Below are 26,626 nucleotides of genomic sequence, written 5' to 3'. Positions count from 1 at the left end.
AGGTCTATTAAAAATGTTGAATGGAGAACAAGACCGCGCTTTTACATGGACATCATCATGCGTACTGTATAGCTTAGTGCACTCTCTAAGTTAATTTAGAAAAATGCAGACGGTGCAGTCTCCAGTGAGAAGACGTGTTTCATAACCGTCTTGGTATCTTCGCACGTAAGGTGCCGCGTTGGTAAGCTTCAGGACGCGGGTTCGATTCCAGGCCACGGCGGCCAAGGGCGAAATGCAAAGAACACCCGCATGCTTAGATTTAGGTGTACGTTAGAGGACCGCAGGTGGTCAAAAGTAATCCGCAGTCCTCCACTACGGCGTGTCTCATAATCATATCGAGGTTCTGACTCGTAAAACACCAGTAAGCATTGTTAGGATTTGTTTCATAGCATGTTTGCTTAATATATAATTATGGTTGCTGTTAAAAAAACAGATGACGACGGAAGCTTTTTTTTTTTATTCATGGATGTAAGCGTCGAGGTTACTACGCATTAACAACGTTCTTGCATACCAATTAGACAGTCACACTCGCAGTTCTCCATCAATAGGCGTGACCGATGGCGTATTTTCGGCCCAGTTTAGCGTATATTCTCAAGAGCAATTTGCATTATCCAGCATTTCGCGTAAATCACAATTAGTAAAACCGCTTAGAGGATGGAATCAAGCGAAAGTGAGGGATGGCGTATTCCTCAGAAACCATTGTTGAGAGCCTATGTGCTCTCAACAATCCAATTTAAAATTCAGTTAATGAGAGTGAACAGCGAGAAACTACCTCGGGCGTGAAAAGCGACACGTAAAACATTACTTCGTGCTCAATAATACCGAACGTGCCTTCAGCCTGCGGGGAATGATCTGTCCTCATTAGCAGGTACGCGGAAATTTATCTTCATGTGTTGATCTCGACGTTTGCAGGTGCCTTCTCTGTGAACCATGTTCTAGTGTTTTGTTATTCATTAATCGCAGTGCAAACATCGGGTGCGCCCTGGAAATTGCATCGCTGTAGTTATTTCGCGATGCACGACGGCTAACCAGCTGAACAGTACAGCTAAGCACATTGTGGTTTGTAGTTCATGGTATCATTTGAATAGAATGGGTTAAGGGGACTGTTGCAACAGTGACGTACAGAAAGTCATGCAAAAAAATCAAGCAGGTTAACGAAGCTGTGCCTGATTGCTTACATTGCACTGGAGAAGGCGGTAAAGAAAATGAACAAGTCAGAAAAAAAGAGTCTAGCTGGCGTTTACACGCATGCTTGCGTTGTCGGGACAATCGCAAGCAGTCGCACAGGATCGGGGGAGGATTTCAAAGGTTCGAAACCGCTCTTGTGTCTCTGTGTGTCACCGACGTACAAATGTGTCATCCAGTAATGCCACAATTGTTGTTACTGCAACTAAGTTGACCGCAAAAAGCTTGAGTACAATGCTGGTCAAGCAGTAGTAATTGTATCGCTGAAACGTGCACAGACAAAGCAAAATCAGCTTCTCTTGCTTTGGTAAGCCCCGCTTGCCGAAGCAAGCGTATTGGCATGGACCTAACTTCTTTCTCGCGCGTTTGCCCAATCCGCTTGGAGTGCTGTGGGTAACATGCATGTATTTTTCCTCTCTGTGTGCTACGGTACATTATAAGAACGCATCGACATTAAGCGACATAATAATGGAAGCTTGAGCGAGTTGGTATGCTTTCATCTTGGTTAAAACAGCGCACACGAAACGACGACGAAGTATAAGAAAGCGGCTGGGGGTCCTGTGTTTTCTTATACTTCGTTGTCATTTCGTGTGCGCTGTTTCAACCAATATGGACATTAGGCGGCTTGATTAACGAAATAGTGCTGTCGCACTTTACAAATACTGGTACTTTAATATGAAAAAGCATCTTCCCTCATTCTTTTTGCACGGTCGTTATTAGCTAAATGCGAAGCATTTCTTAGCATCTATCTATCTATCTATCTATCTATCTATCTATCTATCTATCTATCTATCTATCTATCTATCTATCTATCTATCTATCTATCTATCTATCTATCTATCTATCTATCTATCTATCTATCTATCTATCTATCTATCTATCTATCTATCTATCTATCTATCTATCTATCTATCTATCTATCTATCTATCTATCTATCTATCTATCTATCTATCTATCTATCTATCTATCTATCTATCTATCTATCTATCTATCTATCTATCTATCTATCTATCTATCTATCTATCTATCTATCTAGCCGCCTACGTCTGGGTGGTCTCATGATCGCCTCCTTAACTTGATGCAGACCAAAATTGGCATGGGAGGGTAAGAGGATTTGATGAATATTACTGTTGAGTCATGACATGAATAACGTGAAAATCTTGTCGCGTACGTCGTCGAACCCTTTCCTCCAGACACGTGTGGGACATACCCGTTTACCATTGGCCGCGGTGTATGGGTTATGCGCCACAGGAGATTGACAGTTTATACCTACCCATGAACGACGAAAACAAACATTGGTAATTTAAATGCGAGAGCGTGAAGAAAAAGCGACATCGGCAGCGTTGACCTGACGAATGGAAAGAATACAAATTAGGATCCCAGCAGGAATCGAACGCAAGCATTCTGCTTGACATTCAGGTATTCTACCACAGAGCCACGCCAGGTCTATAATGGGCTTTGGAAATACACCATATGCAGGCGTAATGTTGGTCCAATTTCAATTGTGGTTTTAGTGCTGACTATCTAATTTTATAACAAAGCAATCAACGCTACATATATAGTCCTACGATACAGGACTCATATCAGATTAGCGTTTGTGGTTGCAGTATTGGCTCCGCTTTTATAGCAGTCTAATAAACATTACATTCGTATTCCTATGATCTAGCAAGCCATATTGAAGCATTTCTCGACCCCGGAGGAATACATTAACGAAAGTTACGTGTTATATTCACATGATTGCACCATAAAGTGTACTTAGTTTCGGTAATACAGACATATGTACTCTAACGTGAGGGCTGAAGTTACGTCGCATCATAAGTTACCCTTTAAACGCCAGTGTTCTCGACGTGCCTGGTAAGCCCACGATGTGCAGACAGCTACTAAACTTACAAAAACACGTCCATCCACCTCGTAGCGCCTGGCGCAAAGCCATAAAATACAGCATAGAAGTACTCACTGACTGCTTCGCATGAAACCGATTCCCACAACGCGTGGGATCTGCCAATTTTTTTCAAAAACTTTTGGCATGTCCCTGGCTCTAATCTTCAATGTCGAGCGCTAATTAATAAATGCTTTAAAGTCTCCCATATCTGTCGAAGTTTCGCATATTAAACGCGCCGTTGCCTGGGCACCAGCGAGTGGTCGGCATCTTTACTTAATGATCGATATAGGGACTGTGGTTCATTAATATGCGATATCAAGTTCTTCGGGGGAGGCCCGTGCGCTTCAACATGAGTGAATAAAAGGCTAAGTTACTTAATTATCAGTTTTTCTTTTAGGAAATACTTATGCGAGTTTCTGAAGAGCACTGATTACTTCAGGCGATGCGCAGTGCACCCCTCCACCCAACGGAGTCGAGATCGAGTTAAGACTGTTCCGTAAATACGCAGGTTTTTCTTGTAATCATCAAACCGTTTCCTCAAGTCTCGCTGAGTGTCACGGATATCTCAATTCATAAAAAAATAGATTAAAAATGTCTCCACTTGTAACAATTATAATGGACTGCTGCAGCTGTGCATAGACATCCACTGGCCAGAGAAGTGTTTGCGAGAGTATTCTTTCCAAACAAGAATTTGCCGACCATAGGGGTTACAAGCAAATTTTGAGTTGGGTACTCCTCTAAATATTAACGCGATAGCGTTAAAGAGCTCGTATCGCAGAAATTCCGCCGTCGGCGTCGGCACCGTTGGTTGTGAGCGAAAAATAATCATCTTGTCCGTGACGGAAAAATCGAAAAAGCTGCAAATAAAATAAATAATAAAAATATTGGGTCCGAGTGAGATTCCAACCCAGGTCGTCTGCGTGGCAAGCAGGTGTTCTACCACACAGCCACGCCTCTGCTTGGAGCCGCGCTGAAAGTAACTTTCATGCTTCCCAAAAATACGCGTCCTGTATACAGGTGTCACAGTACGAGATGCAATATCGCAGTAATATTGCGTGGTACAAGCGTACATTGCCACCGGGCGTCACACCATGTCAATATCATAACGACTTTGTGGTTTAAAGACAGCCACCCATTACAGAAGGCACATTACTGCGCGTATTCCTTTAAGACCACGTAGTGGGTGCATCGCAACTTCGAAAAAGTTTGTCGCGCATAATTGCCCCTGTTTTAAAGCATGCTACCCATTACATAAGGCACACACCTTAGAGCGCGCATTCTGTTAAACACTCAGAGTGTTCGAACTGCGCACTAGGAACAGAATATCGCTATCGCGTTCAACTCTTAAGGGCGAAGCTTAAGCGTCCCCCCAACTTTTTAGAACTCCTTGTCCATCCACTGGAATTGATTTCCACAAAGGCGCTCACAAACATTCGTACTCTTTCCTGGACAATGATACGACCAAACTCGTGTGCACCAGTGTTCTGTATGTCCTATACGACACTTGAACAGTGGCTGGTGGACTGTACCGCAGACAACGTAAGAGCCCTGAAGAACTTGGTATCGCACCTTTCCTTGCAAAAGCAAAAGTACGCAAAAACGGTGGCATGTGAGCCTAGCTTTATGCTAGCGTTTGTGGCTAAGAGACTGCTCACCTGAAAAGAAAAAAACCCAAAAAGAATGAAGTAAATAATCCGATGTGCCGCTGAACTTTGTGCTGTATCTGTAGGCAACGACACTACAGGATGACAGCGTTCTATGCTACTTGTAGAAGAGTGTAGACGCAGAAAGCGTTGCTTTGTTTGAATTCAGCCTATGTCAGACTCTTTGGGATGCTTAACCATCTTGCGGAAAAATCGCTCGGGGTTCCCAAGACATTAGCGCGAGAACATTGAAGAGCCCGTGTCGCAGAAATACCGGTGTCGGTGGCGTTGGCTGCGAGCGGAAAGTCCGAGTTGACCGTGAGTTAAAAATTACAGTGGATGCCAATACTAGAAATCACGCTCGAACCCAAGCATTGTGCGTGCCACTGAGACGTTCTACCTCAAAGCCGCGCAAGTGTATCGGAAAAAGGAATCCCATACAGCCGTCATGTATAGTGGGCCGACTCGCGTTAACACATGTAATATTGCGCGGCAAAAGCGCAGAATCGCACTCGGCTTCACACCATGTGAATTGCGCAGGGAGTGGGTGGTTTAAAGAACCATTCATTACAAAGCGCTCAGGGATAATTGATCATCATCACCAGTCACAGCATCAACAAATTGTACACGTTGTGCAGCTTGCGTAATCTACGGAGAAGAAAAAGAAGCAGAAAAAGATGGCTTTTACGTTCGAGTCGCGTTAGCCGAATGCATGAGAGACCGCGTGATTTTTTTATTGTAGAGGGCCGAATCCAATCACTTATTTCTCCTTCAATAAAAAGCTGGAATGTTGCATCTACAGTGTGTAGTAGTAAAATTTTGTAAGATATGTTGTATCTCAAATGGCAGCGAAATCGCAATAAGTCCGGCAGAATAGCCGCCCGTACTTCAGTGCTGTCGTATACGCGCTTCAGTTCCTGAACTCCCCGATAAGTTATGCGTTCGTCGCCAAAATATAGGAGCTTGGTATTAAATCACCCAACACTGTGCGTAACTAAGGAGCAATGTAATGTTCAAAGTGTTTGCATGTTTCGGCCCAACGTGCAGTTTGTACTTGTCAAAAAGAGTGTGCGGTTTACTTGTTACCTACTCGTAACTGCCTGACAAATTGCTCAGAACGCGAAGAAATCTCCGTGTTTTCTGTTTACTTGCGGTGTTGCAGAATATATTATGATTATAGCGGTTCACGCTCTGAAGCTTAGCACAGGAAACCTAACCCACCACTCAACAAGCACAACTCTGTTAACTTATACGTGAAATCTAGCGCTGCTACGGACCGTTTTAGACCCATGCCTATCATTAAACTCTACATTAGCTAGAAACGCTTCATGCTACAGAACGCAAGCGGATATGGGCGAGTAATGAGAACGACACAGGTAACGTTCGCCACGTTGTAAATCTAAGTGGAAACAATATATCAACCTGAAACTCACGCAGTAAAACTAGATCTCACCATAACTAAAACTTCGCGGCGAATGGTACAAGCAGACGCTTCTCTGAAATACTTGTCCGTAGCATTCATATTCTCACCTATGCTTTCACACCATTCACATATGCACTGACACCTTAAAACGTGAGATATGAGATAGTGCTAGGGAATTACGCATTGTTTGGTGCAACAAGTCACTTCATTCAAAGGGAAACTTCATGAGGACGTATAGCAAATAAAATTTTTGGGTTTATTGCGGTTGTCGCCCATCTGAAAGATTACATCTATATATTTTCTACGTTGTGGTTGTGGTTGCTGTTGAGAGAAAACCTTAATTAACGCCTGGAACTACACAAAATGCGGAATCCATCCGCGTGGACTGGTGTAATTAACGCACGTTGACTGTGGCCGATTGTCGCATCCACGAACATCCACTTTGTCACCGCATGGACCATTTATGGCGGGAATTCGTAAGATAATGACTACTAATTAATCAACAGCGTGCTAATGAAGCGAAAAAACTGTTGCCGTACTTTTATTTGGTACATTGACCTCAAATGTCATCTCCAGTCTGTACGATTCCACGGCGCCTTGTTCAGCGTTGGTACTCGCTGTACGCCTAAAAAACGACTCGTAAAGCGATCGCAACGTGGGGAGCGACAATTGTTCTTGTAGAAAGCTTTTTTGTCTTGACTGCTCCGCTGCTTTGCGTCTTCTACTTTGCTTAACGTTACAGTTGTGGCAGAGCTTGTATTGCCTTGTTAGAAGACACTACAAAAGAAGGGTTGATGCACCGAGTCGCACTTTAAGAACTACACCTTAAAGCCTCCTCTCATCAATAGAAACGACCATTCGCAGAGCATAAAGACGGTATATGCTTGCCTAAATGTATCCTATTCTTCCTCATTTTTAAATCTGTAAGCAACAACTGTAAAGCGATGCTTTCCTGTGCAATACTCAGACAGAGAATTTATTTTATATTGCGCCTGCCCTCATTGTTGCACAAAGACTGAAAAAGAAAAGCCATCTTCTTCAAAAGCGTGGCCATTTTCTTTGTGCCCAAAGGGCGGACATGAACGTATAGCGAAGCAATGTTCTCGCCTCAACAATTTCTTTATGAGAAAAACAAAAAAAGAAAAGGCGGTACAAGGATTGGGTATATCGTGTCATGACCGTCTATTATAGCACGGGGGCACGACTCTTGTGAGTGACGTCAAGCAGCCCAGGAGAGAAAACATCGCGTCGAAGGCACAACAGGCTAGATATGACGGATGGTTAAAAATGATTCGCGTAAGTAGAAAAATTGAGGGCATGGAAGATGACGAAGAAGCTATGACGTGAAAGGGAAGCAAAAAAAAAAAAAAGACACATACGCTCGCAATCCGGAGACGCCGCCGAAATATACGGAGCAAAAGTAAATTCCTCTTTACTTCCATCCTTGCGAGAGGATGCCCCGCTTTCAAAACCAAGACAAAAGGGCGGGCCAGAGAGCATCCGAGCACAAAGTTTTTCTCATCGCTTTCGAGACGTCACTGGCTCAGCGACCCATGCGTTTGTTTCGGGGAGGCATTTTCCGTGCTTCGCTCTCGACTTTCGTTTTGTCGAATGATTAGTGGCTTCCTTCCTATTTCGCTGCCCGACGCTCGTCTTCGGACCCTCTTCTTTTTCTTCGCCGCGGGCAGTCTGAGTGCAAGCGGAGAGGGAGGGTGAGAGGAGGCTTCAGTCTTGCTGGCTTCTCACCAGAGCGCGGCAGTGTTTATGAGGGAGCTTGTTTGCTTTTACGGCGTACAGCCCCCCCCCCCCTCCCCGCAAACGATGGGAGAACAAACAAGCAAACAATCCGACGCATCTGGCGAAGAAGACGAAGCTGGAGAAATGCATTTTGCCAGTGAAAGAGAGAGAGAAGGCTAGGGCAACCGGCAACTAGAGAGATGAAGGAAGAGGGAAGGGGTGGCAGGGGGAAGTTATGTGCTGCCGGGACGACACGAGGGGCAGTAGTGTGGTCCAATTCCCCAGAAAAGATGGGTCTCAGAAGCTCGCGGAGGCGCTTCAAGCACTTTGGCAGATATAGGGAAAGAAACAGCGAATAATAACAATGACAATAAACAAAAGAGTGCGACAAGCGAAGAGATAAGCAAGGCGGGCTTTGTTTTTGCGAGCGCCGTCGGCAGTTACGGTTGCTCCGCCCTTCCGTCTCTCTGCATTATCTCTTTCATGTATTCCTTTTCTTTTTTTTTTCGCCGAAACACTGCAGAAACGGGTGTCATCGCTAGAAATAAGAGCCACCTGATACTCGCTACGGCGCGGCAATTTCTTCGCCGCCCGCCGCGTCTATCGGAAAGAGATGATGGTGTCACACCCCTTCCTCCCGCGCACAAGGCCTATAAAGTTGGGTGCTCCAAGATTCAGGAGGACGCAACAGGGATGTAAAACAAAATACGAAGCAGGAAACGACGAGAGAAGCGCGTGACGTCAACGACACACAATAATAAACGGATTATCGGAGGCGGAAGCGCAAGCCTGGGGACGATAAACACGAGCCCGGAGAAATTGAACGCGAAGGCTTGCCCAAGAAGAGCAACAGCCGCTTCGCGGGAGGGGCCCCGTTGTTAGATAGATGTTGCGAGGGCGTTTACTGCGAGGAGCCCAGGATAAACGATCGAAAAATTAACCTCCGTCTTTAACGACGAGAAAATTTGCTCGCGAGCATCTCCGCAACTTCTAAACGGGTTATCGTTGCTAGACTCGCGGAAAGAAAACGACAGGAAAGTTACGCAGATGCGAGGTTCTGGTTCGCTACCCTGCACTGGAGTAGGGCAAATACCACTTGGAAAGACGGCAATAAAGAGATGCGTATATGTGTGTGTTAGGAACTTGCGAGACAACTAAATGATCGTATTAAGATTGAACGTGGGCAATGCTGAGGTTATAACAGCGAGTTGTTGATAAGGATCAGTGCTAATAAGTGATAGTACTATGCAAGTATATACAGTATAGCTTCAATCACGTTACTTAGTGAGAAGCTCTCTTGAACTATACTGCTTCTTAGATTGAACCGTATTTTCTGTCACGAGTCGTTAAATCCTCCATCGAAGACATTGCATGCTGAAAGAACAAGCAGAGTGTTTCCAAGAGCAGTGTTCCACTGGCCGGCGGATCACCAGCATGACCTTCGGATGTGATTTTAAGTCCTCTTGATTCTGACAGAGGCCGGTCCTCTAAATTGCTGAGTAGGACGAAAAGTGATTGTCACTATACGCTACATTTAGCGTAGACAGTGACGCAGAGTGCGAGGTGTTGTTTCCTTGGCCACAGGCAGTTGTGTCGGCCATCATGATGCGGGCCGCCATGATTCGTAAATGCGAAGCCCAACCATATCTTACACTAAAGGGGTTCGTCTCTTCAGCGAAGTCTTGGTAAAAGTCGATTACTTCAGGTTTGTATCAAGGAAATTATAATAAGGCATGCATGACACGGGGCTCATTTCATTCGCGTGTGATGCAATGAACGTGCAAGGATGGGGAGCTTCCATGCAGCATCTATCCTAGAAAGTGTACTTGGCGATATTGACGGTGTTCTGCATGGGCTAAATTCGAAACTTGACCGAGCCATTCAATGAGCTAGATTTATGGTTTGCTCCAGTGTGCATGGTGCGGAATGGGAGACCGGCGCCGAATTATCGATTTTAAACAAAGGGTGGCTTATTACAGTTCGCTTCAGTTTGGGTCCTCGACTGTACAAGAGACCAAATTGAGTGGATTCCCTTGTTGAAAGGTGCCCGTATAATCATTATACATGCGCGCTGTCTTAATGCAATGCAGTGTTTAGAACGTCACCGTGTTTACATAATTAAGCAGCAACCCTAAAGGAATGATATGTCGCTGTGAATCTCATGTCTTCAGTTTTTCTCGTTATATTGAGTCTAAATGTTAGTTTTACCTGAGTCAATGCCGAATACAACTCATGATTTCTCGGGTATCCGAAAATACAAGGACTTGCTCATTTATGAATGTTTAGCGTGACCACCCTGCCCATAAACTTTTGAGTTGTGTCGAGTTGGTTTCTCAAAGGTAATGAACGCTTGAATGGACGTAATACTTCGTCCGGAAATGTTCTGTGTGCGTGCGTCTGCGTTTCTTCCACTTCTATCTACGCGAAGCTTGTAATTTGACGAAATATTTCCATCTTTCTCATTCGAATCCTTTTACTTCAGTCACTGAGTACCTGCCGCTCTTCAATGAACCCCTCTGACGTTAACTTCGGCCACTATTGACTAGAATTTTCGTCGCTTGTAGAAGGCGGCCATCTTTGGCCGGGTGGTGTGGGTCAGGTGGAACAAATTACCACGCAGCATCAAGCCCCTCCTCACGCATCAAGTCCCTTCTGACATCAAGCCGTTCCTGCGACGTGTTCAGATGCGCTCGCACCGTTGGAGTTTGGTGTGAGTACTGAGTCTTATAGCTTTACTTTGTTTTTATTACACACATTGGGTAGCATACCCAATGTAGAGTATGCTACCCAATGTAGCATACCCAAAGTAGGGTATGCTACTCAATGTAGGGTAGCATACCATTTTTGCTAGACCGGTTAGCATCCCTGCTTTTCCACTACCTATCTTGTTCCTTCTTTTCTTCAATAGACAGTGCATAGCGCGATCACGCGCCGTTGTTGTACAGACAAGGACAGAAATGTCACGACACCTACTCTTGCTCTGAATTGACTATTTCATGTGCAAATGAGATCGATTACATTGTTTCCTTGTGGAACTTTTCACTAGACTAGCGTCACCGTGGAAGTGACCTTAACTCTACGAAATTTAACCTCGACTTTCCCTTTCTGTCTAGCTTGGTCCTCAAACACAGTCAGTGTGATTATAGGTGCCGACGTGTTTCAAACTCGTGCATAGGAAATTGTGCGTGGTCAGCGTCTTGAATGTTAGGTGTTGACCCATGATTGAACTTTTTTTTTTTTAGGGTGCCTCATAAAATGGGGGGCACAACAAAAATGACCCTCTTTCCCTCGTGCCATAGGAAGGAAAGGCCATGGGGAATAATTCGGGTGTCATGTAGGAGAGTAATCATCAGCTACTGCTTTCAGCGTCGAACAATGTTCTTTGCGCGACCCTAAAAGCGATCGTTAAAAGACAGCGAGCGACATACAAAACGGTGTTTCTGAATGAAACGGAGCGACCTTGATAACAATGGTCAGGCAGCGTGCGAAACAAGAAATCTGGGCCGCTCAATCAAAGTGAACGCTTGTCCCGAAATGCGCGAGGCAGGGTCCCGTCTAAGCGCGAACAAAGCGCCGCGTATATGGATTGATAAACGCTACGCTGAATGCCGAAACGAATGTCGTGTGTCATTTTACGGCTGCTCCTCGCCCTTTTAACGATCGTTGTGAAGGCCACGACATTTTCGCTTCGTTCTGCGACCACGTAGGCACATGAGGCTTGTACGTAAGGAAGTTACTAAACGTGGCAAGGCCGGCCCCCTTCGTTCAACGAGTGGGAAGCGATGACGGATGATGCGATGATGCATGGTATGTTAAAGGTCTTGGCCTTAGTGGTCATTGCAGCGAGTTACTGCATTCGTCAACTTCATACCTGTGCACTTTCAGTTTGACGTCTTCATATCAAACTTGTGCTGTTAACGTCAACGTGTTTTGATATGCCGTATTTCGCACGTGTGAGTCGCAGATGCGGAGGGGTTGCTACATACATATTAAACATATTTGTCGACCAGATTCTTTCACTCTCGAACCCGCGTTTAGAGCTGGCGTACATACATAAGCGTGGACAGTTGGGACAGTGCAAAGAAAAAGACGCAAGAAGGGACGAGCCACAGCGCTGCCGTTTGTCCTTTCTGTTCTTGCGTCCTGCCATTCGAGGTGTTTACCTGCAATAATGTTCAGCACAAACAGTTATAACCTGTCGGCGCGGCCAGCACAGGAACAGCGAGCTTAGGCCGCCGTGGCCGGGATTCGATCCCGCGACCTTCAGGTCAGCAGTCGAGCGCCATAACTACTACACCACCGTGGCGGGTTAGGCTGCCAAAAATGAAAGATTCTGGTCTATAGAAAGCAAGGTTAACGACAGAATGATTCTTGAAGAGTGAATGGTGCTCAGTGATTTAAGTAAAAAATGCATATGAAGAACACACACACACACACACACACACACACACACACACACACACACACACACACACACACACACACACACACACACACACACACACACACACACACACACACAAGCTGGAAGTATTTGGGCAGAGAAAGCAAACCTCACATGCTCACATATCTCAAAATTTCATGAAGCTGAAAAGAACAACAATACCCTTCTAACGTGAACGAATTACTTTTGAGTGCATTAATTCCTTGCACTTTGCTTGTTTTTATTCGACGAATTTTAGCGTGGCAAAAGGAACGGAATGATCTCCATGAACGTTGTTATCACGTCGCGTAGCTCTCGAAGGTATTAACGGTTTGTCCATTACTCCGGTGAACCGTGTCACGACAGATTACGTCCCGCGAAAGTGAAATTATAATCGATATTGTTCAAGTGCGATTACGTGCTCATGAGTACCCCAGAGCCTCTTTCGTTCGGGATAAGAGTTGAACAAGAGAACCGATGCGCTCAAATGCAAGTGAAGTGCGACGTGCGGCGGGTGCAACCAAACATTACGATCCCCCCTATTTTGTTTTACAAGACGTGATTGGGCATTACTTTCCCCCGCCGCTACAAAGACGTCATCAAACGGTCAAATAGCCCTAATAGTGAACACTGCCAGACACCTGAAATGCTATAGAGCACATAGTATCGGATTACCCGTGCATATAGACAGACAATGATATAGACTAACAAGATGGGCGCTGAACAATGGTCAGCGTTGGCGGGCAACAACTTTGGAGGCCGCTATTTTCGATTCAGACTTACGGCGATTGCAAAGCCTGCATCGAAAGCGTTACTATAAAGTTATCCCTTATGTTGCCTACCCGAACGGCTTCAGTATGGAGGCTGCCTAATGTGCATAAGTATTCACTCTTGTACTTCCTCGTCATCCATCCGTAAACTCCCATTATTTTTCCTGCATCGCCAGTGCAAAGTAGCTCACTTCAGCAAACCAGCCCAGAACACCCTCTCTGCATTTCTAGTATAAATAGTTTCTCTCTCTTTTGAGAAGCTGATGCCCGAGTCCACAGTCATTGTTCCGCCATATCAGATGCTGACCCTTCCCGATGACGTCATTGTAGGTCTTTAGCCTATCTTGAGAAAGTGCGCTACAAATAAAATCGAGAATTTCCCCATCCCCTTAATCACGACACGTGGGCATGGCAGTAAAGAACATCAGGCGGTTGACTCGGGCGCGACTGAAGTGTACGAGCACAGAAACATGGGATATATATCGCTAACGTCGCGTTAAATTAAAGGAGAATGTGATTTGCATTCCTCTGCATCAACTGCGTAAGGTGTACGCTTTCACATTGCTGCAGATTTTCATTTAGAGGAGAACAAAAATAACTCGCAAACGTGCAGTTTCTGTGGAGATCCTCGCCGAGGGTTGAGATGGAAGGCACGAATGCGAGCGCAATAAAGCGCGAGCTCTGAGCGGGACAAGTCACTTGTAAGGAAATGAGAAAAAGGCTCGCCTTACACTAAAGGGGGCGTTAGGCATGCATAAGTAAGTAAAGGCTTGGAGGTGGTAGGCGGAATGAATTCAGTGCCCGCGCTTCGCTCTCTATCTGCTGGCTTCGCTATGGCCCTGCTGTATACGCGAGTGCCGGGCGACCAAAACAATCGAGGAACGAAAATGATAAAAAAGAAAGAGAAGTTCGACAAAAAAAGGGAGGTAAAAGAAAGAAGAGTACCGACCAGGAAGAGTCGTAAGAGGATGTCGTCGAGTGTTGAGCAAGGCGGAGACATCGTAAAAACAAGAAAGATGGATTGACATAAAAAGCTGGAGATTGTAAATGGTGGCCGAGACAGAGTCGAAGGGCGCCGAAGCGTGCGAGCAAGTGTGTGTGTACGCATTGGAAATCGATGCTGACGCCCGCTGGGACGCCGTCGTTTCGGCTAAACAGCGATTGAGTTTCCCATTCGCGTCCGACGTTCCGCGCCTGAACCGTCCACACGCCGGTCGGGCGACCGTCCGGCCGGCCGGCCAGTCGGACGGCCGGTGGCGCGCCTGCACTGCACTTCTACTTTCTACGAGCGAGATGACGACGAAACACTTCGCCACCGCGACACAAGCCCGAAACACGGACTGGCGCCGTCACCACGCCCCCTTCACTTCTGTCTTTCTTTTTTTCGCGTCTCGTGACTGTGTTGTCTGACGTCTAGCGATCGACTTTCCAGTGTTCTGTTCCCTGGTTGCACCTAACCATACAACCCCGTTCCTTACTTTTGTTTACATTTACTTTCTTGGGGTGTTTCATGCTTGCGATTGCTTACTTACTTTTCCTTTCACTTACCACCGTGTATTCCTGTAGTTGCGATGAAATCAGCTACCTCTCCGCTAGTCGTCGCACGGTCGAGAAAACAGCCCCGCTGATGGAATGTGCGTGGCTCGGCTCGTCGTGCTGCCATCCGCTGCTGGGCGTTTCTCTCTATATTGTTTTCTTGTTTTTTTATATTTTCGTGACCAACACACAAAAAACAAAGCGGAATGATGAAACTGCAAAAGGAAAAAAAAAGTACGTGGACTAAAAGAAGAAAAGGCGGTACTCGTGCAATGGCAGGTAGCAGTCGGCAGCGTAGACCTCTTGATGTCAGCGCCCTACACCGGATAGTCCTTTCTTTTTTTTCTCTGCATGGGTTCTCCCTGGTGTGAAGTATTTCCGACGACGTGCCAGATTAAGTTTTGCTTGCTCCACCGCTTCCTTTCCTCGAGGGTACCTTATCCGGCCCCTTTCCTGCCGCGTAAGGTGGACGGTTGTTATCTTGTCGTCTCCGCGCCGTCCTGTTCTCGCTTTTCTGAGCGCTCTCCCATCCTAGCGTCCAAGTGACTCTTACCGTACGGAGCCTGCTGCAAGTCTGAGGTCTAGCATAAGTTTTCACATACTAAGTTCTCTCGAAGCAGGATATAAGTGGTGTATACTTCACTTCAGTTGGCTAGGGTATGAGTCACCGAACAAACGCGTCATAAACTATAACGTGGACGCGGATAATGGTAAGGACAAGAAGCATGGACGGGTTCCAAAAGTTCGAGGCAGTGCATTGAGTCTGCAGTCGCATGTAGAATAAGCGCAACTCGAAGGCAGCTTACGCGAGTCCAGGTAGATCAGTATGGGGAGAATGTAACGACAGAAGAAGGAGAAACATCAAGAAAACCGGAGACTTAATAAATTAGCTGATTGGCTGATTGAGCAAGGTTGTGGTTCCTGTTACTCGAGAATATGAGCGCTTAACTAAACATGGACAGAAAAAAACAAGGTCTTGTCCCGTTTCCTTGTGTTCTTGTTTAGGCGTGCTCGTATTCCTTAGAAACCAGAGACGCTGACCGAGCATTTCAACGTTATAGGCAAATTGCGTCTGGAACCCATCACGTCTCCAAAACTCGAAGAACGTTAATCTGACTCCGCACAAGACTGTATTTCTAAATAAGTGCAAACACTTTCATTCATGCGGAACGTGCAGGTCATGCGGAACAGCAACGAAGCTCGTTTTCAGTCATAGCGGAGAGTGAGCGGCATGCAACTTTCTACTCCTGTATAGACATGTCCTGTGACTTGTTGCATGTTTTCTAAATGCGTATGTGCCGGTCTTCAAAAGTCGAGTCACGCTGTCTGTAATTACACGCATGACTTCGTTCATCGCTATACGTTTAACTGAACACTTGCGTGCAGAGTTAGGTCTCAGACACGGAAAAAGCGGAAAGCACAAGTGCTAGTTGGTTATAGTATAAGAAGAGGGCAATGGCTTTCGTGTAAGAGACAGCGCAAAGCGCAAGAACGTGGCAATAAAACTTACGCCATCAAAAACGCTACATGCGCGAGTTGTACTATCAGTAAAATTTCGTAGTCATAGTCACGAGAGCCCGGCTTCCTATCGAACTGTTCTTTACTGTCAGTTCAAGCTTACATGTGATGTCCAAGCTAATCGGGACGAACAATGTTTCATTACCGACTCGGCACCCCTTCAATGAAAGCGAGTCCGCTTGAAATCGATGCAGAATGCCAACGGTGAGATTAGAAAAAAAAATTGTCGCTCACTTCTATCCTGCGCACGGATTCTTCCTGTTTATCCTTTTAAAACCATTTTGTTCAGGCTTTCATCATTACTCATACTGTTTTCTACAAGTAAACATCTTCACCTCACGCTCTGCTGCCATTCACTCTTTCTCACTGCGTGGTGCCCCAAACGACAGGGAAAAGAGAGCGAGAGGGAAAGTGACAAAGCATTAGCAGAAAATGATCCACGTGCCGCTGGGCATCACTCACTCCTTTGCTGGGGCCGATGCATCGATTTCCAATGTGTTTCGTGGCTCCTAATGTAGTTGCGCGAACTAATCTTTTTTACGCTGGGCGCAGTAGGAGTCATATCACCGCCTTTCTTGTTTTAGCGTTTGTTTTGTTTTCTTTTTTCTCGCGTTCTCCGTCTGCGTGCTTCCCCTTGGTCCATTGTTTTGTGACAACACGTGTCACTTGGGCGCCTGTCGCTAGGTCGCTCTTGCGGCAGCTGGCGCGCTTAGCGATTGCCTTCCCCTTAGCCGACGCAGATGGCGTGGTGTCTATCGTGTCGTCAAAGCCGACTTCGTCCTCGTCGTTAACTCGAGACGAGCGGAATCGACAATACCACCGCCTCTGAATATACGCAGTCGGGATACTCTCCTTATATCTTTTCATTTCTTTTTTTCGTATAGGAAACAAAGATAAATGGAAAAAGAGGGGCAACAGGGGAATCGATGTGTTGGCCCCGCTCTCATTCACTTGTGCTGTTCGCTTCCGCTTCCGGTGTTCTTGAGGCATTCCTCCTCTCTCGTTGATGAAGATTCATCCCTCCCTCACTGCTGTCTTCCTCGCCCGTACTCGCTTGCCTTTTACTTCTTCATCTTTAATTTGTCATATCCACCAAATTTCTTAATTTTTTGTTATCCCTCCGACGGGAGAACAAAAACGAACGCGAGCATTTCTCTTGTGATGACAAGAGGCTGGCGTCTATACATACGTGCAATACTTTGCTTTCTTGCTCCAATGCTGTTTTCGCAGAGTGGGCAATTCCAAGATAGCAATGTGTACCAAGGACGCTGAAAAAAAAAAAGAATCGAAGTCTGCCTCCCAGCGTACACCGCAATGTCGGAAGGATTTCCAGAGTCCAATGATGCGACGGCTCGGCAACAATCGTTAGAGGCTGGTGGATGCCTCGGCCGCTAAAGAAAAAAAAAACACGAGGCAGAAGAAGCAAAGACCGAATGGGGCGTAGAGACGTCTGGTTGGTCGTTCGACAGGTTGGCCGGCATCGAGAGAGAAAGTCCAGCGTACGAGCCGAAGATGGGCGGGATTCTTGTGACGGGCGGCGGCAGCAAAGAGGAATTCGGTGTCGCAATCCGTTTTAAGTGACGTGGCCACGACCGATGGCGCCGCATCGCCGGTTAGGGTTGCCGATATTAACGTTCGCCTTGTCTCGACTGTTTTGTGCTCTCCCTAATACCACCGGGGCGCGTCGGTTATCCCTCTTATCGTTCTGTTCCCTTCGTCTCGATTCCCCCAATCACTATCGCACCCTTTTTCTCCCAGGCTCACGTCTTTTATTTTCTCTTTCTCCGATCTCGATCCCCGCTTCCGCGCCAAGCCTACGGATCTTTGATTAAATCTCGATTAAGTGCGATTCGCGCTCAGTCGTCCGCCATTGGCTGTTTTCGATCATGACTTTCTCCGCTCTTGCCTTCAGGCTTTACCCTCTTGCGTCTCTTTACATTTTTATCTCAAAGAGCGTGTCTTTCGTTTTGTTACGGAGCTTCGAGTGCTGTTGCAGACAGGCACGACCCTTTCCTAGAGATCCGCTCGCTGGACGTTCGTATATGACGCGGATGCTTCGCTGCCGATTTCCTATAGAAATGACTTTTTCTTCTTCTTTTTCTACTGCGGTATTTATTCTTTCACGTCACTTGTCTTTTTTTTTTCGCTTGCTCTGCGAGGGTAGACGGATTCAACGTGTCCTATATGGGATTTTATCTTCGTGACTCGACATTGCCATCTATTCTTTGTGTTCGTACTGCTTGATGCCGGCTTCATCTGTACTTCTTTCTTTTTCATTACGAAAATTCCTTTTTTTTTTACATCGTAGCAGTCATTTCCACTCTGGCTGTAGTTAAAGTCACTTTTTTGCTCAGCCATGTCAATATTTCTGTTTTTTTTTTCTTTCTCTTTGAAACTTCGGCGAGGTCTAGTTTAAGTAAGGTTACGAACGAATTGCTCGTAAAAACTACTAGCCTGAATATTTAAATTCGTTAAATGCAGTAAAGATAGACTAGAATGCGTAACAAAACGGAAAATTCCGTGCGTAAATTGTGGTAATTTTTGTAAGTTTATCGTGAACAATCTTGATCTCAGATATCATACAGGAAGCCAGACCGTCACAGAAAACATGAGCTGTAACAAGACTGTATTATGCGCTGGGCAAATAAGACATAATTGCCCAGTTGTATTTTTTTTTGAAATAGAAAATAACTGAAGGAGTTGTTGTCACCATTGCTTGGTGACGGCTACCCCTTTCCACATAGTTGTTAGGATAACAAAATAAATAAGAAAAAAAAGAATATATATACATATATACAGTCCTACAAGTTCAAGAACTCAGTAGCCATCGCAAATATTAGTGTCTTCAAGAAAACGCTGGAGCACTTTCATTGCTTCACGGTTTATCCTAGTCGGCCATGGGCCTAGTATTTTCGCCCACACACGCAGTTGTTTTGTTGTTTGTTGTCTTGCCCAATTGCTCTGTCTACGTGACCTTCACGTTTTCCGGCGCGTTTTGGCGCTCACGTAACTATACGCATTAGTGAATAATACATACTCACTTCTGCATGTAAATTAGACGCTGCAGCCGGACGATCGTTATTTATGCATGTAAGGTTAGGAAATTTTAATTCTACCTTATCTTCATAACTTTGCATATTTATCTTCGCAGATTTTGGACACATGATCGTGTACAATTACAATGGCTATCATTGTCATGATTTCTTAGAAGTAAAAATGTCCCGCAAAAAGCGCATGTCACAATCGCTCAATTGAAATGGCATTCAAATAATGCATTGAAACACCGTATTGCTGAAGTTACCTCCATTTGAATTCTGTTGTCATCCTCCCTAGCTTTATCGACTGTGATCCGGCCTTGTTAGGTTGGATGTACTAACTGCATGTAATACTGTGTAGATGGTTTCACATGCTGAATGTCACACAGAGCTTCGACCACGCTTTAAACGTATCTGGAAAGAGCAAAGGTAATGTTAGCAATTGCTTGGAGCAAATCAGTCTTTTTTTCTTTTCTTGACGGGAAACCAGTTTACACAATTTGTAAATTCTGATCGCCCAACTTCTCAGATTTTATAACTCGAGCGGAAGTGTCAAGGAGGAAAATTCTAGAATATTCTTAAAAACTCATGATCCAGCTTTCTGGTGAACTTTATGTGCTACGTAGACTTTTTTGCCAATGCTGAAAGGGAAAACATGGGAAAACGCAACGGTGGGTAGTCGAGAGGCACGTTTCCAGCGTATTGCTGGTTTCGTTTCATGCTTCGTAACAGCCTTTTAGCTTGGTAAAAAAGCTCGGTAAAAAAAGGACGTTTTATACATATCTTGAAGTCATATATCCTGAAAAATTTGAAATCGGTTGCAAAGCGTGCTCTGACCGAACGGGGATGCCGACGACCAACCACACAGGAGCGTGGTCACAAAGCGCACCCGGAAGGAAGTGATATCCCGTCGTGCAACACTCGTCCAACCACAGCTGACGGTTTCACCGGACATCCGGGTAAGTATAAGCCTGAGCAACTACATGGCGACTGCGGAGGGTGAAAGGGAGAGGGGGAGAGACGGCCGGGGATGACGAAACGTCTGCTGCCAGTGGATTAGCCCAAATCCGCGGGCTCCTCTGCACAAATCTCTGTCGCTAATGATGCCGGCCGCGCGGTAACAGTGGAGCCGCGGCCAGTCTCGCTATGGAGGGAGGGCGGAAGAGATTGGCAAGCCAGGCAAGACAACAAAGACACCAGCGTAGTACGTGCGCGAGCGCTAAACGCAGCCATCACGCGCGGATGTGACAGGCTTCGCCGAGCAAGAAAACCGCTCGCTCAAGCCACGCTGCGGGCCGGGAAGCGGCTGGACGCTGTAGGTTATAACAGCGCTGGCTCCTTGATGGCGGAGGGCGAGCACGTATCGCCGTTGGTGCTGGCGCTTAATACGCCTCGGTAGTTTGTGTGTGTAGCTTTGCTTCTGGCAGGGAGGAGCTTGTGCGAGTGACGCGCAGTAAACAAGCGAGCTTCACCTGTTGGAGCTCCTAAGAAATGGAGGAACCAAGTCCTAGAGAACTTAGTTGTTTTATTGAGAAGTGAAAGGAAGTTTCCTTATAGATACTATAAATGGAGCGCAACTTCTAGCCTCTTCATTCCTTCACATTTCAACTCGACGAATCTTGGAAAGCGTTGGCCATCGATCGTTTCTTTTGTTAAGGCGAAAGCCTTAGATGCCTCACCAAAAGCGAAAAGTGACCGTCGGCGTCGGCGGCGTCAACATGAGTGATGCAAAAGAATCATCACTTGATGACGTCAGCGTATGACGTCATTGTGACGTCATATGTCGCCAAAATTTGTCATGTCATGATGACGTCATCCCATGACGTCGTCACTTGGTCAAAGGTGGGCCGATCCCCGAGGCACTGCAAAACCACGGGAGGGGCAAAAATGCTTATATTTCCTCCGATCCCGGAGGCCGTGCAAAGCCACGCTGGGTGCAGAAAAAAATTTAAGGGGCTGGAGGACTGAGGGGAGGGACCAATACAATCGGCTGAGAAGTAAAAGATGGCCTTCGCCTTCGAATCGGCTTAGGCAAATGCACGAGGGATCATGTCCCTTTGATGAATGCATGTGCGCTAATACATTCACTGCTTGTTCGTTTTCGCGCACTTCAAGGAAATCGCGCGGTGCACCGCATGTTGAACATGACGCAGCAAGGCGCGTGTATTGTTCACCTTGATGAAGTTCTTGTCGGCACCATAATGGAGTCCACAGTAGGCTCCCAACCTGCGACCTCAAGCTGTGCAGCGCCAGCGGAGGAATATGTTGCTTCTAGTGTCATCAGCACTGGAAAATAAAAAGTGAATGATGTACGCGAAACGATTTGAAAGTCGGCGATGCGGTTATTGTGCGGAAGAGTTTGTTTCCAAAGGACCGTGTGCACAAACTAAGCAAAAAAAAATACCCTCTTGCACCTTAACCAAGAGTAACGAGAAGCACAAACAAAGAAAGCAATTTACTATGAACATCCACTCACAAAAATTGCTTGAAGTTTCACGTTTGAAACGGAGCAAAAATGTCACCCGGTATTGCTAAAGGGCAGCGTATAGAAAAGAAAGTAAAGTGATTCATGGCTATTCTTTTACTCTTCTGTCTTATAGAGGGCGGCGTTCCTCTCCTAGTAGCGAAATTTTCACTCAATTTGTTCTTTCAATAGGCATACGAGCAATAGGAACGACAAAAAAGGAAGTAAATAATCAAAGTGAACTGAACTTGTTCATGGTTTCACCGTAAGAAGAAAGTAAAGAGTGAAGACACGGATGCAGGAGACGAAAAACTTACATCGCAAACGCCGTTTCCCTTCTGTGGCCGCACATTTTGAATTCTTCTACGATGAAGTCCTGCCAACCACCCCAATTTTATGTCGCTCTAAGTGCATCGTAATTATTCAACACTAAAAAAAAAATAAAAAGTAAGCACTGACTACAAGACAAGCAATGAGCACCAGAAGGCCATCAGGTCACAGGGCTTCGTATTCGTGAAAGCTCGATTTTTTTTTGACGCTGTGGAAACGAGTAATACTGGCTGTATATTAAAGAAAAATGCGTTATCTACATTGCAATAAACATCGTATACGCTTCTTCCTTTCATTTCTTTTTCTTAACGAGCCGTCGTTAACGGAGCACCGTTGCCTAAAGACGAAGCAGACGTGCCGGAATACTTATGCTCCATGTAGCTTCCTGGTGTTCGATATTCTCTGGGCCTCATTCGGGAGAAAGGGAGGGGTGGCGCAAATGTCTCAGGCACGCGCCTATTTTGCAAGCCCACCCACAGCTATTCCGGCCACCTGGTGCCGTAGTCGTCTCCTAGTCGTGAATTATACCACTGACCGTTTAACCCAGCAACCCGCGCTGCTCGAACGCTGCATTTTTCTACATCACTTCCTCCTGCGCCCTGTTAGATTTGCTGAGTCTTCCGTTTTTGCTCGTAAGGAGCTACCGTATCTACGGAGTTAGCTGCCCTTTTAGTCTTATAGCCCATAACTTTCTATCGTAGCGCAGTTGCGTGCAATGAAGCACGTGGGAGTGCATACATTGTTTCTTTCCGTTCCTGGCATGCTGGTGCAATGCAGGCATCCAGATGGCGCGCAGCGTCGGTCTACGGTTATTGTAGAAGCAGCCACTACGTCGGCAAATGCGTACAAAAGAAAACCGCTTTCGGAGATACGAAGTCATATTCTTCCTACATGTTCGAATGGCCGCGGCTACTTGGGGAGCCTTTACTTATTTTATTTTTTTCTAATGTCCGTACTATCCTACTGTTCCCTTTTCTTTCATCTTCTTTAACTCAATTATTCTTTGCTGTAATTACAACACAGTTTGATTAAAAACTACAAATAACGACGCTGTCTGATTTCCCTGGCGTTACGTGGTTTTGCACTACACTCTAAGAAAAAAGAGAGTCAAAAGAGGGTCATGGAACCGTGACTATCCTCGGGTGTCCATCTGACCCTTTTCGGAAGGTACAGGCAGAAAAAAAGAGTTCGCATTTGGGAAGGAGTCACTGGACCCTCCTGAAGCGCGTTTCGATTGGCTTCGGTATACGGAAGAGCCGCCGTATACGCCATACATATCGCACGCTCGCCCTTTGGCGCCGTTGTGGCGCATTGCTCGGCGACGCAGACGGGGTTGGCGCCGGGGTGGCGCGCCGCTCTCCTCTCTCAGTCGTCTTAGGTCTTAGTCTCCTGGTCTATTGGAATGCGTTGCGTGGATGAGTTGGTTGCGCGTCTTCGGTGGTATTGATGCCGGCTCCGTGCACGAAGTGACGCTTGGAGGGCGGAATATTCATGGAGCTGTGGATACGGACAACGGGCGCCAGTTAACGGTGAGTGTACTGCTTTCGTAGGCATTAATCATAGAGCTTTAGCTGGGCGTCTGCAGCAGCTCTGCGGAAGTTATCTGCCAGCCATTTCCAACAGCAGCCTGTGTCCGCGGGGCTGTTGCGGATGGCCAACTATAGCTGTCAGTTAACGAGTTGCCACCGTTATGCGCGTTGCTGTACAAGCTCCCATAAAGTGAGCGATGCAAACAATAATCGAGGGTCATTTCTTGCTGATCGCACGTCGTGTCTGCACTACTGAAGGTGCAAGATGTCGTTTTGAGATGCCCTTTAGTCTACTTCATAATAACATTTCCATCGACCTTGTGTGTGCGGCGTGCTTCCACGCGTGGGAACGTGAAAAAAAAAAAAGCCTGTGTACAGAACGCTCAGACGCACTATATGTAATGGTTTTTGTTGGCTGAAAGACGGTAGTTTGAGGTGCAGATATAGTACGGTGGCTTCCAGAAAGTACGCGGTAGTCATTCAAGTTGGACACGCCTCGCCGGTGAAAGTGAAAAAAGCTCTAGACTTTCGACGGCGCGCGTTGTTGCGGCCGCCGGCGTGCACTCTTTTCCCTCGTTTCTGTTTGCTGTTTTCGTGGTTTGCATACAGTGCGATGACGTTGGGCGTTATAACAGAATCGAGTGAGTGTACGTGATTGTGGGAGTTATGTGCGCTAATTCTAGCATATGACATGTCTGATCTCGACGTAGACGGCGTACGCACGCGCTGGGTGTCGTTCGGGCCCTAGTACTCGCATCTGTTTATCTGAGTATTTAAGGATGGGTTACGTTTGTAAAACGTGCGGTCAATAACCGCTCACGGCATGCCCCTGGCTGCCGGAGGATGTGCTTTGTTGTTTTGTTGTTAGCCTTTATTATGTCTGTGTGAACCACTTATTGTGTAGGTTGTGCAAACCTTTACTGCAATTTCATTTTCTCATCATAATATGACGTTCTGCTTTTCAGATACCGTTTTTCATGGTGCTCACGCTGGACAGGAGCGACAACCTAGCAAGCCACAAGTCTGATGCCTCAAGCCGTCACCACTTTTTGATTTATTCTTAATCACAAGGAATAAATATGGAAACATGATGGCGATTTCTGCTGTTCATTTAGCACCATATGACACTGTGCACATCACAGTCACACATTTTAGTTGGCTATACTCATAGAAGCATGTAAATGAGGAATACCCAAACTTCTTAATTGGAAATCACAGACCATCTTTTCGCGCTTTCTATATAACTTTGTTGGAAAATATGTGTTGTTTGGACGAGTTTTATTAAAATAATGCTAAAACTGAACTATTCTTTTTTTACAGTCGCTGGGCAGAACGGCAAGTATTATTGGACTTGCTTAAAATGAATATTCCACTATTTTCAACAGTAGTCGCGCAAAAGTAGAGCAAGGATCAAATGAGTAGCTTAAAATACTTGTGGAGTCGCTTGATGCTTCGGTGTGGGTCCCTTGACCCCCCTAGGATCGTTACCGGCAAGAGTCGTCTGACTCCCTATGAGTGATAACGTGATCCTCCCGATGAGAGTCTTTGCACTCTTCCTAGAGGGTCAGGGGACTCTCCTAGAGCGAGCCGACCCTGACCCACCAAGAGAGTCACCGTGACTATTTAAAGAGAGTCGTATACGTGGCAAGTCAGAACTCTCCGAAAAGAGTCACGCATACTCTTTTTTTTCTTAGAGTGTATACCTGTGAATAACCCATTCAATGAACAACCAAAAGCACTAGTGTTTAAGGAAGGCGGCGCCACCACCTTCTGTAGTTGGTGTTGGAGTAACATTATTCCGGCATCTTTTCTTTTTATTCGTTTCCTCCGTTTCTGTATGAAACAACGGCCACGCCCTGCGGTTACCAATAGACTGGCCATAAATTACGCCCCAGATAGCTGGATCAAGTGCTATTAAAAAAATATCCGGCAGATCCCACGCATTGTGGGAACGGCGGCTTCACGAAAAGAGACATGGCATGGCGTTGCTTTTCTAAATAAACAAGTAATTAAACAAAACTTTCCAGTGGCAGAACTTAAATTGCACTTGGGGACTCTAGTGTCTGAAGCCCGATGCTTAAACCACTACGTCACAAGCTTTTTTTTTTCTTTCTTTATTATCTCTGTTGAATTTAAACAGTGCGGCAAAATACAGACGTGCCAGCCAAACATAGGCTGAGAAGAACCGCGACCAAAACACAGTCATGTGAATCATCCTCTCTAACCCATTAAACCAGCCTACGCTGCTTAGAGCGTCTACACCTGAATGGCGCATGGCTTGTAAGGCGGAACGGAGCACCTTTAACAACTTCCTGCGTGCAAGCAAGTGCTTTTAGATGTGTGGCTAGTTTTTCGCAGACTGTTTCTCTTTCGCTCGCAGACAAGGGTGTTGGAACGTTCCGCGCGTTTTCACAAGGTTGGAGGCTTGTTGTCTCCAGTGTCATCGCGTTCATGCGCCATCAAGGCGCGAGGCCTGCTCCAACACTGGTGGTACTTTTTGTCTCTCTTGAGCTCCTGAATCCTAATAGAACGTAATGCCACGTAAGTTACTCCTTATATTTTCATGGGACTGGACTGTTACACGCGTAACTATCGCTCGGCGCAGGCCGCGTGCCTGGCAGCCTTCCCGACTCTTCTGACAAGACTGCGCGCGTAACGCGAGTAGCCGAGTTTATTCTGGAACTAACGCGGCCGCCAGCGATAACGCTGGAATCTTCGATACTGCGTGTGTAAAAGCCGATGAGTCGCACCAACGATCAGATTATTCAACCATCGCTGACTGTATACTCGCCGCTTTCGTTGTAGTGTGAGTGTTCGTCGGTTGTACAGTGTGTGTTATACTTGATTTTCGGTGCACAAGTTCACCGAATAAAGTAGCATCTTTACCAGCTTGTGTTCTGCGGACTGCACCGTCACTACGACATGAGAATATTCTAGTATGACCGCACACGCAGGGAGTTTTCTCGTATACATGACACAAATGGGAAGACGCCGGAGTTAAATCGTTTACAAAACGCGCGTTAACGTTCCAGCCTGAACGTCAACGCAAAATACTTACTCGAAGTGAGAGAACCGCAGCACGCGTGGAATTAATTACCAGGCATGTGGCGTAACAGCATTCCTAGCGGAGCAGTTGCGTCACGTTAATGC

Source organism: Rhipicephalus sanguineus, chromosome 2, assembly GCF_013339695.2.
Source record: "Rhipicephalus sanguineus isolate Rsan-2018 chromosome 2, BIME_Rsan_1.4, whole genome shotgun sequence".
Lineage (NCBI taxonomy): Eukaryota > Metazoa > Arthropoda > Arachnida > Ixodida > Ixodidae > Rhipicephalus > Rhipicephalus sanguineus.
Note: the sequence above shows the minus strand (reverse complement) of the source record.